General features: G+C 36.4%; 1 protein-coding gene across 1 annotated transcript in view; it reads left to right on the top strand.

Annotated features, from left to right (window-relative positions):
• LOC128744928 (G-protein coupled receptor moody) overlaps positions 1 to 13,128 on the top strand; it is a 141,564-nt gene that overhangs the window by 42,509 nt on the left and 85,927 nt on the right. The gene's annotated exons all lie outside the window — the stretch shown is intronic.

The raw sequence follows: 13,128 nt of genomic DNA on the forward strand, positions 1-13,128 counted from the left end.
AGTCCCTGGAAGTCCCCGGAACATGTCCAAATATAACCAACGTGGTGCTAGGTAGTTGATCTGCCCTACTAGCACGGTTGTTACAAATTTGTAGTGGTAACCGAAATATGACTAATTTCAGTCGAAATCCAGTTGCTTCAACTAAATGTACCTATAGTGACTTCGATTGACCTAGTTTTTGAATTCTGGCATAATTTGAGGTATCGTATGATAACTTTTTGTTCATGTTTAATACTGGAAATTTCCCTCAGTGATAGTTTAATCCGGAACATTTTCGGTTAGTCCCAATACAGCGTAAAACTCCTGAAATGATCGCCAATGGGCATATGTTGCATAAAAAATCAATACCATCTGTGATTGACGTTTATTTTGGAAGAGTAATTAAAGAATTTTATTAACTTTATATGAGCAATCTGCCCTTTAAAACTTCAAAAGGACGTAACTCAAAAAATCAAAATTCATCGATCGATTTTTTCAAAAATTGGCTCAGAGGTGTAGGATGGCGTTGCAAACCAACTGGCATTTAAATGGCCTATTTTATTTTTTAATAACAGTATTTTGAACACCGTGAATTCCCTACAAAAACAACAGGTGCACGGTTTGACTGAAATGTTGGTCGCTTGGGTCGAAAAATGTAGGTAGCTGCTCAAGCGGCACGGTGATTGTGAATGTCTGTTTTCGGACGAAAAAATGTTCCTGCTACCGGATCACCACAACCAACAAAATCGTTCTGATATTCCTCGGAAGTCGGGACAAACTGACTGTTCCAAGGTTTCTGAATATTCCCAGGGTGATTGTATGGGAACGCTTCTCCAAAAACTTGAAGGTTCATTACTAAATATTAAATCGATGTTTTGAAGAGCCATTTACTAACTATCGTCAAAACACACTCCAAGCACGCATCATACTGCTTCCAATAAGTTTCTGCACCATCTCACCGGGCGAAAGCTAAAAGGCTCGATGTGAGGACAATTTTTCGGATTTTATTTCTTCGAAAGAGAGACCTGCCTCTTCGCCTGATTTGAATCCTTTCGACTTGTATGCATTCTGGGTTACATGCTAGGCACACTAGGGAGCACCAAAGGATAGACTATGGATACTTTCAACTTCAACCTTCAAGCAACGTTTGGAGAAGATTCGGGATGAAATGCCACAATGCGTGCCAGCTGTAATGCAACAACGATTGCGGATGGTAATTAAAACAAAGGGTGAATGATTGGAATTGGACTGATTTGAGATAAGTGTTATGGATATTGTTGGATCCCTATCTGGCAACACGGCACTGAGCTACTCGTGCCATGCAATAGATACCTAGATATAAGCCCCATTTTGTAAGTTAGTTTTAATAAATGTACTTCTTAGCTACACGCGCTTTCATAAATTGATCCCAAACGCTATCCTATCGGCCCCGGGCACAACAGATATAGGGTAAAGAACCGGTTTTAAGCCGTCTAAACGGGTCACTGATTGTTTTACCTTATTACAAGCGATGGGTTGACTAAGTGGGGGATATCAGCATACCAATCTTCTTGCTATCTTTAGTTCTTCAAGCTGTTACCATTGGAAGACACTATTGTTGTGCTAAACTTTTGATTTTCCGCTTTAAAAGTTGGAGCGGTGGAACTAATTTTGATCAGACCGAACATATTTTCACCCTCAAGGTGCATTTTTTAGCAATCCTGAAATCTGAATTTTTTTTATGTCCCCGTAAAAAATACCTCGAACTTTTCCCCCTATTCAGTAAGTTTGCGTTCCTATCCGCGACCTACTAATCGGCATCTGATGCGTAATCGGCATAGCGTATCGGTAGATAGATAGATGCGTGAAATGCCATCTGTCTAAATTGTTTATCGGGGCATACACTCACCGCACCGTTCGCAAACGGTATTCGTCGTCTCTTTTATTCTCTAGTGTTCTTATGGGAAACTGCGAGTTTGACGTCTCACTCGCTGTTCATAAGGATGGTGAGAGAACAAAAGAGGTAAACATAGCAGTACGCACGGTCCGACTCAGAACAGTGTTGTCAAAGCAAATAACATTGAAACACATCGTTGCTTCATTAAATCACTGAGAAAATCTTCGAAAAGTATTGAAAAAGCTGTCTTTTCTGTTGTTTTTAATAAAGAAAAATTAATTATGAACATACATTTCTCTTGAAAGCATTGAACCACGTTTTCACTATTGGAGGTTTCAGTTAATTTCAAACCTATAATTCTTATTTCCAAAACCGAAACAGTGTCTTGGCAACACGATAGTCCATCAGTTATGCTGCAGCTGCGGCTACTGGTGAACAGGTTCCGTCAATTCAGAATTTGCTTTCAGTTTTGTTATAAAATAATAAAACTTTCGGCTATGACAAAGCCTTAGATAATAGAAAAAAAGAGAGTGAATAATATGGTATGTGACAATTGAGTGCTTGACTTTTAGAGTGGTTGTAATCAGTGCTGAAAAATGTGATGGATTCGTTAGTAGCGAGGTGGCGATTGCCTTCAGCAACTGAAAAATATACGTTTTTGGACAACAATTTTTAATTCATCATATTTCTTGTCGGAAACCCAGTAAATTGTGTTTGTGTGAATCAAATGTATGGTTAAGTGATTTGTGAAGATGATCCTATCAAAAGATTTTGAAAATATGAATAAAAAAGTGCATTTTCGGCTCATTTATTTTCAATTGATTAAAATAGGTGACACTGCTTCACTCGTTCCTTACCCTACTTTATATGAAATGCACTGAAAATAAAAATTAATACAAACGTCCTACTTTTGTGACCATTTACTTTACTGTCAGCTATTACTGCTCGCCCTGTACATACCCGTTAAAAATAGTGAAAATAGTAATGGCCCCAGGCTACTCCCTTGTGGTGTGATTCATAGGTGTCTGTTTTAACAGATAGTGTGCGACCAATAAGGTACGATTTCAACTATTTTACAGTGGCGGGCGAAACATCAATGACCCAAAAAAGTACAAACGTAATGCCATAATTACATAGAATTGACACACAAATTATACAATTATACAATACAATATGATACAATAATAGTATTGACATAAGAGAACAGCATTGAGGGGTCAACAAAAATGGGGGGGGAGTATCCCTAATAGGAGGGGGAGGTTCCCTATTAAATGGGGGAAGGTTCCTAATAGGGGAAGGTCATAGCTCCGGAACGCCTTGATCGTTTTTCATTAAACTTGGCACACATGTTCCTTGACTTAAGAGAATCTTGACTTAAAAGGGGGACCGAAATGTTTGGACGATTCTCCCATAAGTGACGGTAGGACAAAAGGAGGAGCTGATGACCGGAGGTTGCTGACGAGAAGGGAGGAGTAACGCCCATATGACTATAACAATTTATCCGTACAATAGAAAAAATCAGAATACGAAACACTAAACTGCAATGCTCGCAGCTGTAGATTTGTCAAGTGTAATTATGCACCAAATTAAAGTGCCCTGTATAAAATGTGTTCGATCATTAGTGCTAATTGTTGTTGGCCGACTCTGTTTGAGTCACAGGGGCAATCATTCAAACAGCGTGGAGTTCATCTGAGAACACCATGTTTTTTCCCATGGTCCTTTAACCAATAATTTGTGCACACTTGCTCCTGGTGGTGACACTAAAAGATTAGATGAATCATGAAAGAAATGACAGGTTTGTTGTATCCATGGAAGAAACACTTTTACACCTTCTACTTTTTTATCAGGATAGCATGTAATACTGAACTAATAAATAAATAAAATGTTGTGTTTAGAAAAGTACGATAACAAAATTATTCATTTCCTATGGGTGGGGTGGCCATTGTTAAAAGCGAAAGGTGCAAATAGGAAAAATGGCTTATTTTTTCTTTCTTTATAGGGTTTTATAGAGACTTCTGTAAAGAAAAAAGATGTGCAGGTTGCCGGGTAGACAAAAAAAGGGGAGCTGACAAATGGGGAGGAACGCACTATGGTCGAAAAAGCAAAAATTCCAGACAAAAATCAATATCTCGAAAACCATTGGCTCTACATATTTCATGTATTCAGAAGATTTTGTTTAGAAAAAATGACCTATCTTTTGGTAAAATCTAAAAGTACCCTCTAATATTATTTTTTAATCAAAAGATTTGAAAGCATCGTTTTCTAACTCACCTGCGATATTTATAACGTTAGTTTTTTTTACAATAGATGGAGGGGACGGTAGAAGAAAGTAATGAAACAAACGTGTTTATAGTGTCTCCAGAGCAAAAAAGCAGGTAAGGGATGGCCCTTGAAGTAACGCTTACGGGTCCATGGAACAAAACAAGCTAGAATGGAAGCCAATTATAACAGAATTTGAACCCAACTTTTCCCCAGGCCCTGCGGATCGTAGATATTGGTGGACCTTTGGACCACTGCGGGCTGAATATGGAAAAATACTCACTTTTCAAATGCGTTTTCTACAGAACAGGAGAAGTGTGGAAAAATGTCAATACATGCATTTTGTAGATCCAGATACGTACTTTTAAACCATTCATTTCGTTTTCGAAAATATGTGCCAATGGAGGTGTGAGACGCCGTGGAAAACTATAATATTATGAATCGAAAACCTCTATATCTTGCTTCAGACAACAGATAGCAACTATCTAAAAGTTTTAAAAAATGCATCATTATACGCTCTAAAAGTCTTCGGAATATAGTTTTTAAATTGGGTTTTAAATAAAAAAGTTAGAGCAAAAAAACTGCTTTTTCAAGATTTACCCTGACTTAATCTAGAAAATTCGTTGTATAGCGATACAGAGATGAGATACAATTTTTGTTTCTTCAGCAAAGTTTCTGCAAAATAAATTATTTACAACGGAACGACCGAAAGAGGAACAAGCGTTGTATTTTTGCATTACAAGCATTTCGGTTACAATAACCGATGTACAAATGGCTGTGAGACAAAGGCTCCCCGAGTAAGATCGGGCACTCAGCTAGTATACAATATGATACAAAATTGGAAACAAAATATTATTATATGGTATAATATTACCGTCATCCCGGACGAGATTGTGCCAAAAGAGCATACGTTTTTCTCCTTAAGCTCACACACAATTAACATATTAAGTTTATTTAAAACATGTTAATTCATACCAAATTGTTCAATTTGTTTATTTGTTTATTTGTTTAATTAAAATTCAACTAATAAAAATGTCTTATTGAATATTCTAAGTCATGTTCATAAAAATCTTATACTGTTTAATTTTTGTACAAACTTAAACAACGGTTCGTTGAACTCAAAAAGGTTTTCAACGGCGCACAGTGGTCCAATCAGCGAAATACGTGATCGTTTGATATAGCGCCGAAACGTGAAGTTTTTCGCATATAGTGTCTTTAGGAACATTTCTTGGTATAACAATCCCCTTCTTGTGAGAGAAATCTTTGGGTGATTAATTCCCTTAAAAGTGAGATACGAAATTTATTTTCTCGTATATTCGAGATACAGGTTTAGTACTTTCGGTAAAGTTGTAGTAAATATCAATACAAACAACTTTGTCAAAGACACCATACTTGTATTTCTTCATGGAAATTGTCTATGAAGCGTTATTCATGGACAAACCCTTCAAAACAGTTTTTAAACCCTGAGTCATTCTGTTCAACTTTTACGTGTTCATAGTGTTCTAGAAAGTTGTTTATCTGGCTAAAATAATAGTTTTTATAGAACATTAATATACGTGATTTTCTGAAGTTTCGGAGATATTGAGCATTTTTGATGAAAAATAGTACTACTTTGAGCTTAAATATTTCCCAAGGTGGCAAATGGTGGCAGATCAAACAACTCGTACTTGAAAGTACAACAAAAAGATGTGTTGCTTATTTTATTTTTTGTTTGAGTCAAGTTAATTGTTAACTGCTTGTCAATTCGTGTTTTCTAATTAAATAGACTAAAAACTCATTCCGAGAAAATTCGGTCTTCTGTGACTGTTGTTGAAATTCGGTCATTTGGATTTCGGTCATTCGTGATTCGACCATTTGTGTTTCGGCCATTTGGTACCAGCCCATTATGAGTGGGATCTTTTGAAAAGACATCAATAGAAAGCATTGAACAAAATAGACTTAAGTTAGTTATTTGGAAGCTATTTTCTTATAAATTGCGTGAAATAATTTTGAGTCTACATTCATTTTCGACTCGAAAATAGGCGAAAAAATTGCTGGTAACTCAACTTGTTAGAAAGAGATTGTCAAAATAAACAAAATGGCGTTTATTGCATCCGAAGTACATTTTAATTGTTCGATAAACATGGCTGTGAAGGATTTTTAAAACTATTATAACTTTTGAGGATACAAACAGATACAGTCAATTGACACTTGATTTTAAAGGTTTTTTGTTGTACTTTTAAGTACGAGTTGTTTGGTCTGCCACCATTTGCCACCTTGGGGAATATTTAAGCTCAAAGTAGTACTATTTTTCATCAAAAATGCTCAAAATCTCCGAAACTTCAGAAAATCACGTATAATAATGTTCTACAAAAATGTTGATTTTAGCAAGATAAACAACTTTCTAGAACACTATGAACACGTAAAGGTTAATCAGAATAAGCCAGGGTTTAAAAACTGTTTTGAAGGGTTTGTCCACGAATAACGCTTCATAGATAATTTCCATGAAGAGATACAAGTTTGGTGTCTTTGACAAAGTTGTTTGCTTTAATATTTACTACAACTTTGCTGAAAGTACCAAACCTGTATCTCGAATGTACGAGAAAATAATTTTTTTATCTCACTTTTAAGGGAATTAATCACCCAAAGATTTCTCTCACAAGAAGGGGCTTGTTATACCAAGAAATGTTCCTAAAGACACTATGTACGAAAAACTTCACGTTTTGGCGCAATATCACACGATCACGTATTTCGCTGATTGGACCACTGTGCGGCGGAGAAAGTTCGAATGCAGGCCGTTATTGGTTCGTAAGATCCAAACTACTACCGCACGCTATGTCCGAAGGCACTTATTATTTAACTTTCTTGCACCTCAGATTTCTCTTCACAGGATGTTACCATTGGTCAAAACAATCTATCTATTCTATCTTGGGTTTTTACAAAATTGACTCTGATTAAACTTTTTGTGACTCTATTGTTATTGCCATATGTCTTCGTCAATTGCGAATGTACAGCGTTTTTGTAAAATTGGTTAGGTCTCATTCGTATTCATTAAGGAGATCGAGCTAGTGATGTACTCAGAAATTTAAAAAATCAAAAATCGTAAGAGCGTTACTGCACAGTGACTTGAAAACTGAAAAAAATCTTAAAAATTGTGGTTTTCAGTTTGAATATTTTTGACGCCAAAAGCATTATTAAAATACCTTTTCCCTCTATTTAGACTATAATTCTTGGAAAGAGTTTAGAATTAGATCCAAATACAAATAAACAGCCGAAAGTGATAAATTTTAAAAGATATTCTCTACATATTTTCATGATAAAGATCATGCTCTTGTGTTGCCTGCTACGTCCGTTCATTTATGATTAGTCATAATTTCAAACTTTAGGATTGCATCATTATTTTTCTTGGAATCTTAATTGGATTTAATCCGTGTATCAGTAGTATAAAGAAAAACAAGTTCGTATTACCTGTAAGCGCTTTTTCCGAGGCCCAACTCGAACACTGAAACATTCACTAGGCTTGATTTTTTTCCATATAAATTAACACCCGTTGTACATACAAAATACAAGATACAACCTCATACCATTTATTCATCACATTTACAAATTTAATCAAAAACAGTGGAATAAACGTGTAGGATCTGAACTATGACGCAAAATTGTCCCATGTCTCATCAAATTGTACTACATACAATACACTGTATTCTGTCAGGTTACTATAGTCAGCTCAGAGAAAAAATAGTAATAAAATTCATGATGCTTTTACTTATTTTATACGACTCATTCCTTTTCTGATAACTTATAAAAGGATATATTGTATATTTTTCCCCAAAAGTAGCATCCTCGTATAACAGAACGCGTTTGCAAGCTTGGCATTTCAAACTTTCGGTACCAAGTTAATAACATCCACTATTATGTTAGCTAGTTGAATCTACTACCCATACTATTCCTTCACGCTTGATTGATTTTTCCATCTTTTTGCTTCCTTCACCATACACTGAACTAGATTTCACGGCCAGGGTAGCAATCAGCTCATCGAAACCAAAAAAAAAAATAAATAAGGGCAAACGTTACGTTCCGATAACTTGTCTTCTTTGCGGTCAGTCAAGGCGAAATCAGAATCACGCTGTCCTCACAGTTCAGGTCAATTTATCACGCTATCCCCATCGTTTCATTTTCTACCGAGCAGATCCTAACCGCCACCAACCATCATCGTACCGTATGCAGCAGATCCGTGCAGCCCTCACAAAAAACGAGCACCCATCCGGGCAGACCCGGCCGTTATCCTGATCTCCTTCTATCGGATTCAACTCAACACTGTCCACTTGATGGTTTGATGGAAAGTAGTAAAAGCGAGTTATAACACACCTCCATCGGCCGGTCGTTCGGCCGGGGATGCAACATCCCACCGCACCGAGAGCGAGCCTTGTGATGGGATGCTAGAAGCTCCAATAACTGTCAGATTGCTAGGTACCTTTTCCTTCCATCGCATCGTTATGCGGCCTTTCCCGCAATCACTATATCTGCCGGTCACGTCCGGCCATCGGAAGCGAAGTGACGAATGCGGGTCCTCCCGGCCGCCGCTTCGCCCGGCCCGAAGGACGGGTCATCGCATTAGGCAGTAATTTGTCAGCACCACCGACGACCGGTCAGCAGCCGCCCAATCAACTCCAGTCTGTTGACCGTCGAAATTTGTGGGAAACCCGGCACCGTGGACAGATGCCGATTTCGATTTGGAACCGCACTGGTTCGAAAGTGAAACGGCTGATAATGGTCCCTTCTTTTGGTGATTGGATTTCTGCTTGTGATTGTGCTTGTGGGAGGTTTGCCAAGTACAGGATCTTGCACAGTGACGCCTTTTTTTTAGGGAAACAATAATAACCAAATAGAGTTTATCAGATTTTAAATTGATTTTTTTAAGGCCAGACCAGATCACCTTAGTTGAAGCTAAATACTGAACATTCACGCAATACATACCAGCTTAACCAGCTATGTTTTCTTTGTTATGTTCGGATGAGATGTAAATTGCATTGCTACCATTGCTATCACTCTACTGTACTCTACTTTACTCTACTATACTGGAGATGGTAATTCTATCTACCTGTTGGCAAGTGTTTGCTTCCAGGGCAACAAACAGTAGCAAACAATGCAGTGACGAGGTAATAAAAGCGTCGTTCCGTAAGGATTAAATTAATTCCTTTGTCAGTTATGCTGCTAAGCAGCATAGCATTCCTCCGATACCTTTTGCCTGGGTTCACTTTCACTAAAGCTGATTCAAGAAAGAGTTTAAAATTAAATCATGAATACATAAATGATTAATCCTAACAAAATTTTGGTGAAGACGATGATATCAACGTTTGCTAAAACGTTCGTTTTAGAACTTGCGAGAAAGACGTATTTTAATTAAAGTCAAAATAAAGAGGAGAAATGATAAGGAAAAATTGTATGCAACAAAATGTTCGATATACAAGCATGAAATTTTGATATTTTGATGAACAGGTAAATTAATTTTATCAGTTCGATTCTTGAACTCTAGTAAAATTACTCCACTTTAATAAGAATTCCAATTTTCGTAGCAATTGAACCATTCACACTTTCTGGTTATAACTGGAGTCAAACAGAAAGCAAAGCAAAAACTGTCAGGTATTCCAGCATACATGATTAATAAGTTACTGCCAATAAATATGTAATGTGAAGAGAACTGACAAGTCAAGGTACTTTCTAGTTTCTCTTTCTGTGCTCTTAATAATTCGAGTCAACAACCGACTATGATCCACACTTCTTTAAGTAAGCTATAAGAGTTATCAAAAGTATCGACCCGCAGGAATTGAATTAATTCTTATATTAGTTCTTTCCTTTGGCACACCATTTGAACGAAGAAAACTTTCGCCTGGGTATCATGGTTCTTTGATACTTTCTTCTTTTTTCCATTGGAACAAAAAACGTGCCACAGCGTGATCTCCGTCAATAATTGTATACCCACTTAAAAGAAGAAAATATTTTCTTTTTGAGTATATTTTTTCACAGTTGTGAAGTGGCAGAAGAGTAGAAAGATTTTTCGTTTCGTGGTGCATTCAAGATAGGTATCACATTTTTTAAACAAAACCATTAAAGACAGAAAAAATTCAAATTGATGTATTTTCCTCGAACACTTACGACGGTTTGAAAAAAATTACAAACACTAAAATTGGCAAAAATATAGAAGGTTTGAACTCGACCGCTAGTTTTTGCTATAAACCCTGAAAAAAAAAAATAAACAAACAGCGTGAAAATTATATTATATTTTTCTTAAACAATCAAAATTTTTATCATTCGTGTCCTTTAGAACACGTACACGTTTACCCTATACTCATTAGGCGAGCTACTTTATATGGCCGCAAACAAATATTTTTTCTAGAGAAATAGAATAGCAAATTCGAAATCTCACTGCCGTTCTATTTGTAGCGTTTCCCTACATAATCTAGAAAATCTAAATTATCATCTAAAATATCGTTGACAGTACCCCAGGCCCAGAACAAGCTTATTTGCCGATCCAAGCAGAGAACGGATTTCGGAAGACTCTGAGAGACATGACACGGTCGCCATATGGCCACGATATGTAGAAATAATGAAATAGAAGATTTTCCGGAAAATTCGCAAGTTTTGTGAAAAAATTTTGAGAGACAAAAATGTTACGATTTTTCGATGCTAAAAATTATGTAAACGTTAGAAGGGTTAAAGAGGTATTAGATATAAAATGACTTAGTTTTCACATGCCTGTGCCCAATTTTGCAGCTTTTCGATAGCTATTTCCTGATTTCTCATTTCTCGGTTTTTCGTCTCAAATTTTTTGATTTTCTAGTTCTCTAGTTTTCTGATTTCCTGGTTTTCTCGTGTCAAGTTTTCTAGTTTTCTAGTTAGGCCATTGCAAATCATTTTAAAAGTTTTTGTCACCCCCCTTTGGAAATTGGCTTGAAAAATCGGGGGGCAAAAAAATAATTTGTAGGATATGAGTTAAATTTTTTTTTATAAAATTAATTGTCTGTGGGCTCTACAGCCTGAAAAACTTGAAAAATGAGCATACGAGTTGAGTTAACGCTTCTAGCATGATACAGAAATGGAAATTCAAACAGCGGAATTTCCGACAATCGGCCAAAAAAATAATCTTTCGTTTTTGTCTTTTTTTCGTAGATTTTTGCATGGAAATTAATAACGTATATATTAAAAGCAAGAATAGATTTGGTTTTCACGTTTGAACTTAAAATAAAAATGCCGAAAATCCAAATTTTTTTTGCTCGATTAAAAAATTCTCTTTGTTCTGTTTTCGCCCCCTCCCCCCGTCAGCGGCCCAACACCGGAGGGACAAAAACTTTTTAAAATATTTGTAATGGCCATATTAAGTTTTCTAAATTTCTAGTTTTCTAGTTTCCTGGCATTCTCTTTATCAAGCTTTATAATTTTCTGGTTTTTTATTCTTTTGGTTTTCTGGTTTTCTCCTCCCAAGTTTTCTGATTTTCAGATTGTCTCGTCTCAAGTTTTTCGGTTTTTTAATTTTTCAGTTTTCTGGTCTTCTGATTTTCTAATTTTCTTGTTTTCTGATTTTCTAATTTTCCTTTCTGGCTTTCTGATTTTCTTGTTTTCAGATTTTCTGGTTTACTCGTCTCAAATTTTCTAGTTTCCCAATTTACTAATTTTCTAGTTTTCTCGTCTCAAGTTTTCTGGTTTTCAAATTTTCTGGTTTTCTAATTTTATGATTTTCTAGTTTTCTTGTCTCAAGTTATCTCTGGTTCTCTGGTTTTTCTGGTTTTCTTGTTTTCTTGTTTTCTGGTTTTCTGGTTTACTGGTTTTCTGGCAAAATCAAAAGTTGCCAAATCAACTTTCACCATGAGATAGTAATGTTCGGGGAACGTTTGTCGACAGCCAAGGAACCTGGATCGCAGGTAAATCGACAGCCAGAAGCCGCAACGACGACAAAAGAAGTGTCCAGTACTTTCAATCAGTAGCTGGGAATATTATCTACAACACAACAAACACAACACAGCCAAAACCTGGCTGACGAAATTCGATTGAGTGGCGACGAACAATGACATCATTGCTTCCTAGGCAGGAATTAGGTGCACTGTAACGGGAAAAGGAAATGGGACAGATATTTTCAAGCATATGAAACTGTCGAAGTTCTTCCGCGCTGTTTTGGCCAAATTCGGAGTTTTACCATTACGGACCGAAAAGCATGGTCGCCACCAACGTGCCCAAAGAAAAGAGCTCTCCCAGCACGCCGAGGCTTCGCCTAATTGAGAAACATTGAAAGCTGAGAAAACTGTTAGAAGGGAGAAGCTGTTTAACGCAAGCTGAGGCAAGTTCTGCGGCGAACAAAGTGAACATCGTGCCTGAACAGTCCCAGTTTTATTACAATATGAATAGAAGATAAATTTATAGTGAATAGTGATTATTGACGGCCACATTATGTGGCTATGAAGGATTTGTAAATCTGAAAATAAAAAGGAGTAAAATGAACTCTAAAATATTGCTACATATATTCACGGAGGAGCACGAAAGATCCTCCAGTTATGACAACGCATGATGGAAACCGGCAAAACGGAGAAAAAAAACACTACGAGTTCGAGTGTGAAAAAGAAGATAACTATTGATAGCCGAAAGGGTTGAGTGCAATATTTCAGATAAGGGTTGTCAGTTCTAATAATAGAAACTTAATGGAAAGGAATTTATTGTCGAACCAATTGCCGCGTGTATCGATAGGATACGGATAAACAAAACAATGAAAAGGGATGCTATTTGTTTAGGATTTGGAAGATTAGCATTCGAAAGCAAGCATAGTGAAACGATTCTGAGCTGCTGCATGTAAGAAAACGTTTATGAAAGATACGGAGCCGTTGAAGATGTTTAGGAGATGTTTAATTAGAAGCAAATTTCAAGAAAATCAGTTACTTGAAATTTATTTTTAATTAGATCTAGAGATAATTTTAGAGTAACTGGATGAAAATACGCTTAAAATATTTAGGTTAATCTTTGTAGAATTATTATATTATACTATTTAA

This window comes from Sabethes cyaneus, chromosome 1, assembly GCF_943734655.1.
Source record: "Sabethes cyaneus chromosome 1, idSabCyanKW18_F2, whole genome shotgun sequence".
Taxonomy (NCBI): domain Eukaryota; kingdom Metazoa; phylum Arthropoda; class Insecta; order Diptera; family Culicidae; genus Sabethes; species Sabethes cyaneus.